This window comes from Mesoplodon densirostris, chromosome 10 (assembly GCF_025265405.1).
Source record: "Mesoplodon densirostris isolate mMesDen1 chromosome 10, mMesDen1 primary haplotype, whole genome shotgun sequence".
Classification (NCBI taxonomy): domain Eukaryota; kingdom Metazoa; phylum Chordata; class Mammalia; order Artiodactyla; family Ziphiidae; genus Mesoplodon; species Mesoplodon densirostris.
Genome location: NC_082670.1, coordinates 108,844,475 through 108,850,474, shown reverse-complemented (window position 1 = coordinate 108,850,474; position 6,000 = coordinate 108,844,475). Strand labels below are relative to the sequence as shown.

Here is a 6,000-nt window from a genome sequence, read left to right as displayed (position 1 = left end):
GTGTGTGGGGGGTCACTATTCAACCCACTACGGGGATCAAGAATGATTCCAAAGTTTTTGTACCCAGCAACCAAAAGAATGAAGTTTGCATGAACCAGTAAGAAAAGGCTATGAAAGGAGCATGTTTTTGAAGATGGAGCCAAAGTTCTGAGTAGATTCTAATGTGTGCAGGTGGAGCTGGAGCTGGGTAGGGTGCCCCGCCCACCGCAGGGCTCTAGTGGGTTCAATTTCTTTGCTTCTCTTTAGGTGCTAAGTTCAGGGGCTGAGGCAGGTGGGTGGGTCCAGCATGGCGCCACCCTGCTCACGGCCGGGCCTCAAAGATGGCCGCAGCCGATGGGGGCAGACATGTTTGGGCCACGTGACCCAGGCCTGGGCCGGAGGCGGCTGAACGTGACGCACGGTAGAGGCGGGGCTCCCCCCTCCGCAGCCCTGGCGTCGAGCGTCTCGTGACAGGTACTTCCGCTCGGGGCGGCGGCGGTGGCGGAAGTGGGAGCGGAGCCGGAGTCTTGGCCATAAAGCCCGAGGCGGCGGCGGCGGCGGCGTTGGAAGGTTGGACAGGCCGAGGAGCCCGCCGGAATCGGAGCTTGGACTTTCCTTCGCTCCTGTCGTCCCCTCGTCTCCTCCTCGGCGGAGCCCTCGCGACGCGCCCGGCCCGGAGCCCAGCGGAGCGGCCGCGGTAAGTGGCGGCCCGGCCCCATCCCCCTCCCGGCCCTCGGTCGCCGGTGCGCGCCGTCCGCGTCTTGGGCAGGCCCGGCCCGGCCTCTTGGGGAGCTCCGTGTCTTCGGGCCCGGCGGCAGGCCGGCCGAGCGTCCGCGGGGGTGTCAGAGGTCGCCGGGTGTGACCCCGGCTGGCGCCGCGCACGCCCGTTTCCCGGGGCGTCCGGTCCGAGACGGCCAGGGCGACCTGGCCTGGGCGGCCCGGCACTGGGGCGGCGGCCGAGGGCGGGGGCCGACCGACCAGCGGCGGGGGCGCCGCCCACCCTGCCCCGGTGCTAGGCAGAGCCGCGTGCCCGCCGTCCGGTCCTACCGACGCGGGTGAGGGTCCCAGACGCCGCGAGTCCGGGGAGACCCGGGTCACGTGCTCCGGTCTCCCTCGGGCGCCTCGGGCTCCCGCGACTGGGAGCTTTCTGTCACAAAGACGTTACGGTGAGGCGTGGAAGAAGTTTCCAAACTTGCTGGGGGGGAGACGGTGGCTGGGTGCAGAGCTGCGTTTGGTTCGGACCGCGGCGGGGCCTTCTTAGGGCGTTCAGTTCGGGCTTCCCCGAAAGGAATGGTTCGCAAAACTGGGAAAATTGAAAATAACAGTAGCAAACATTGGAGCGGTTACTGCATGTTAGGCAGCGTGGCGATATTTCTGCAGCGATTATTGTATTTAATTCTCAGAGTAGACTTCTCAAGTACTATTATTGTGCCCACTTATAGATAGGGAAATGGAAGATCGGAGAGGTTAAGTCATTTGCCCAGGGTCGCAGAACTAATAAGTTATGGAGCGGAGATTCGGGTCCAGGCACCCAGACTCCAGAGCACTGTGCCCGGCCTCTGGGTTGTACTTTCTGATGCCCCTGAAGCTTGTGAAGTATCTTTTGCCACCTGGTATCTGTCTCTCTCCGCCTCCTTTCTTTCTAGTGATGTCATTTCGGAAGCCTTTTCTGGTGGCATTAGTTCTGCCTTAAAACCATAACATATTCCATTTGCAGTTGTGAGTTTTAACACACTTTTTTGTTTTTAAATAGTGTAGTGCCAGTAAACTGGGAGCTCTAGTATCATAGCAGAATACTCAATTAAGGTTTGAAAGTTTTTGTTACCTACGTCTTTTGTCAAATGAGTTGGGCTGGCAGTCCTGCCATGTGGACCTTTCCTGAAGCCTTAGTGCATGGGTGTCCAGCTAGCTGGTTCTTTCCTGTTGAAAATACTGTATCTTCTCTTTGGATTCCAAAAGAACAGGCTCTTGTCTCTTCCTTGTGACTGAAGCAGCTGATTACCCACATGACTTCTCATCCATGGATTGATAAAGTCTCCTATTGGTGTGCTTCCCTCTTCAGACTTAGGAGAGTTTGTTCAGATTTGAGTCTAAGAACTGGAAAGTGAGTTGTGAGTACTTCTCCTGAAGATCCTGTCCAAGCCCTGTTGTAGTCTGATTTCTTTTTTTTTTTTTTAAACTTTGTTACTCAGCCTGATATACTTAAGTGGGTGTTAAGTGTGGTAGCCTTAAGTATTGTTTGCATTTAGAGGAGTGTAATGATGAGCAGCGTTTCATCCGTTCATCAGGTGTTTTGAGTATCTACCATGTATCAGGCATTGCCTGTTGACTCAGGGAGATAGGCCTGGTTCCTATCCTCAAGGAATTTAAAGATGGTGAGTGATCATGGCCAGGAATTCTCTTGTGGAATGGCTTGGTGGTAGAATTTGAGATGTTTTGTAAAGAGGAGTTATTTTTCATCTCAGCAGGTGCATTCAGAGTGGGTAACTTGAAAGCTTTGTTCATTTTAACAACAGCACTTGATTCGGTTTGCTTTTGAAGAGAGTTCGTAGAAGATAATATCACAGTTCCTAAATGGGTCGTGTTTTTCGAAGGGTAGTTTTCATCTCTAAACTTGTTTTTACCTTTTGCTCTCCAGCATCTTTTGTTGTTCACCGAAGAGGGGGTTGGTGTCACTGTCATCTTATAGTGCGAATGTCAGCTTCGGGGGCTGCCTGAGCAGAGGTGCACTTGGCAGGCTGGGGCTGCTGCTTCAGCCGACAGTGAAGGTTTCATGTGCCGCCTCCCAGTCTCAGGACCAGTGTCATCCTAGACAAAACCCTCCGCCACCCCACGTCCCACAAGTCCTCTGGTTCCCCTTCTTTAAGAGGGGACGTGAGTTTTGCATTTGTGGTAGAATTTCAGGGGTAGACGAACAGAGGGAGAGTGGAATGTAGAAGATAAGCTAAAACAGCTTTATTTGGACATTTTTTCAGGTAATTGTTAGCAACCTCATGGAACAAAAATATTTCTTGGTGCCGACCAGGCCTTACCCTGCCCCAAACCCCAAGTCAAAGAGCATTGCTTTATAGTACAGTGTGGCTTTGAATCCAATTCCTGACCCTACCACTAAGCGAGCAGAAGGTTTTGGTTGTTTGATTAGCTTTTAATAAATTTCCAAAGGGACCTGCACTGAGCACATCCTTGCCCTTAGGTTTGGCGTTAGTCTTTCTATGCAAAGGTGTAGCAAACCCAGGCCACACACGTGGGAGAGCCGTTTTATGCACCATTTCTCTCTGAGATTTGACGTAAATATTTACCATTATTACTGTCATGAATTGTCTAGCTCTCCATCTACGTAATTCACATATGGCTAAGGAGAACTCACCAGGCTGTTGGTCTGGGAGTTAGAGTCCGGGTGTTCCGGGGAAGTCAGGAGGAGTCCTCCTGCGTGAGGCTCAGACGGTGGTTCACCCGGCACTGATGTCATCCCTGAAGGAGGCTGGAGCTGGGGAAATTAGCTCCCCCCACTTCGCTGCTTCTGGCTTTCTGCTGCTTCCTGTCTCCCCTGTACGGTGGCGGCTGTATTCCTGGCATTTGTTCCTCTGCGTGATCACACCTGCGTCGGTGACTGCCGTCTGCTGGATCTGTGTGCTTCTGTCTGCCGTTGGCTGCAGTGTGTGGATCTCTTCAGTTATTTGCTCTCGCACCTTCCCTGTATGTTCTGCTTTCTCCTTCCCGCATATGCCATTAAACACAGACAAATAGTTTGCGCTTATATTTTAAAACTTGATAATGGAGGTTGTGGTTGGTGGGATTTGTGAATCAAAAGTAAAAGTGATGCGGTGCGGGAAATCAGAACAGGCTTTTTAGCACCGTCTCCGACGAGTTTCAATTTTAGTACTCCAGGCTGTGATTTCAAAAACAATTTAAGAATAGCTGCTTGCAGACTGTCTCCATGGGAGAGGAAGAGGGCTTGGGCGTTGGTCCCAGGGGTGACATGCAGTACTGGCCTTGTCCATCCCCCTGAAGATGCAGGGCTTAATGCAGGGGCTCTCAGGCCTCGCCCGGGGCTCTGTGTTTTGGTGGTGTCGTCACTGCTGTGGAGATCAGTCTAACTGCTTCTGTGGTCCATTTCCTGGTTGTCTAGGACTGCTTGCTGTCCGGACAGAGCAGGTTTGAGCAAGCCCATCAAGGGAGGCAGGGACCTTGCTGGGCTCTCAAGTGGCCTTGCGTAAGTGCCCGCCCCCAGGTGCAGGGAAGCGCCTGCTCTGGTCTCCCCACCCTCTCACAGCTAGAGGGCTTGCTCTTCCTACTGCCTTTCCTGGACTTCAGCTCAGCTCAGTTAGGGAATACCTTAAAATGTCCATTGTGAAGTAAAAAGTTACATCATTGGTTTCCAATCTTGGTATGCAGTTTGAATTTTAAAAATTTATTACCATTTGAGTTGTTTGAGAGTACACAACAAAGCTACTGTGAATTAACCTTTAAAAAACCTGATTGTAACAGCACAGACTTTATGAAAAATAATGCCTCTTGCATGTGTCATTCAGTCAGGCTACCGACAGTTCTCTGTGTACTTGTAGGCCAGGGGCCCCAGAAGTAACTCTGGGTCGTTTGGGCAGCCCACAGGTTAGGAGCCACGTTGAAGTCTTCCAGCCTGTCTTGCTCAGTTGAGGGTTGTTAAAGAGCTTTCTTTTTTTTTTTTTTTTAAATTAATTAATTAATTAATTTTTGGCTGCGTTGGGTCTTCATTGCTGTGCGCTGGCTTTCTCTACTTGTGGTGAGCCGGGGCTACTCTTTGTGGCAGTGCACGGGCTTCTCATTGCAGTGGCTTCTCTTGTTGCGGAGCACGGGCTCTAGGCACGCAGGCTTCAGTAGTTGTGGCGCACGGGCTTAGTTGCTCCGCGGCCTGTGGGATCTTCCCGGCCCAGGGCTCAAACCCATGTCCCCTGCATTGGCAGGCAGATTGTTAATCACTGTGCCACCAGGGAAGTCTGCATTCATGTTTTGTAGAAACTTTTCCTACATGGTATTTGTCTTTCAGTGATTTTTTTAACGTTTGCCTAGTGCTTAACAGTTCACATAGATTTCAGCTGGTGTTCACAGCAGCCCTGCAGGCTTAAGAGGGTGGCCGAGCCTGGGTGCTCAGGTGGCCCTGCTACGCTCATGCTAGTCTGGGTCTCCTGAAACACAGCTGAGGCTCTTTCTGATGCACCAGCCTGGCTTTTTGATTATTCATGATTGCTGTAAAGCACTCAGCATTTGACTCCTTATAAAAACGTATCTTTCTTCCACTATTTTTTATTTAAAATGACATTTCTCTTTTACTGATTATTAAATACATCATTTCTTTTTTTTTTTTTTTTTTTGCGGTATGCGGGCCTCTCACTGTTGTGGCCTCCCCCGTTGCGGAGCACAGGCTCCGGACGCGCAGGCTCCGGACGCGCAGGCTCAGCGGCCATGGCTCACGGGCCCAGCCGCTCCGCGGCATATGGGATCCTCCCAGACCGGGGCACGAACCCGTATCCCCTGCATCGGCAGGCGGACTCTCAACCACTTGCGCCACCAGGGAGGCCCGTAAATACATCATTTCTTTAAAAAAAAAAAAAAAAAGCTAGGAAAATTCAGAAGTAAAAAGACGAAAAATTCAATTTACTACTCCGAGGCAGACCGGAGTGTTAACTGGTTATTTTATTCTTATGAATGTATACTTTAATACCTTCCTTTAATGAGATTGAATTTTTAAAGTATGGTATGAGAGATGAACTTTGGAGGGCCCTGGATATTCTTTGGATCCTTTGACCTGTGGGACCCCTCTAGATAAACACTCAGTGGCGGGAAGCTGGGATCAGGAGACTAGCTGTATTTTTCAAATGTTTAGTGGCAACAGGTGAAGAACCTGATGCGTTCAGTACCATAATAAGGTTTTTGTGCCGTGGTGACAATGGATCAGTAAGTTGTTGCAACTTGTCATTTCTCCATTTTAGTGAACTGTGAATTTGCAGTAGGGCATATGAAAAGCGTATAGGTAAGTGAACA

General features: G+C 50.9%; 1 protein-coding gene across 3 annotated transcripts in view; it reads left to right on the top strand.

Moving 5' to 3' along the window:
- Window positions 1–467: 467 nt before the first annotated feature.
- Window positions 468–6,000, top strand: part of RAB7A (RAB7A, member RAS oncogene family) — a 73,548-nt gene continuing 68,015 nt past the window's right edge. For all 3 annotated transcript variants that reach the window (XM_060109177.1, XM_060109175.1, XM_060109178.1), the window contains exon 1: window positions 468–676. The gene's annotated coding sequence lies outside the window, so the exon portion shown is untranslated. The remainder of the gene's footprint in view (window positions 677–6,000) is intronic.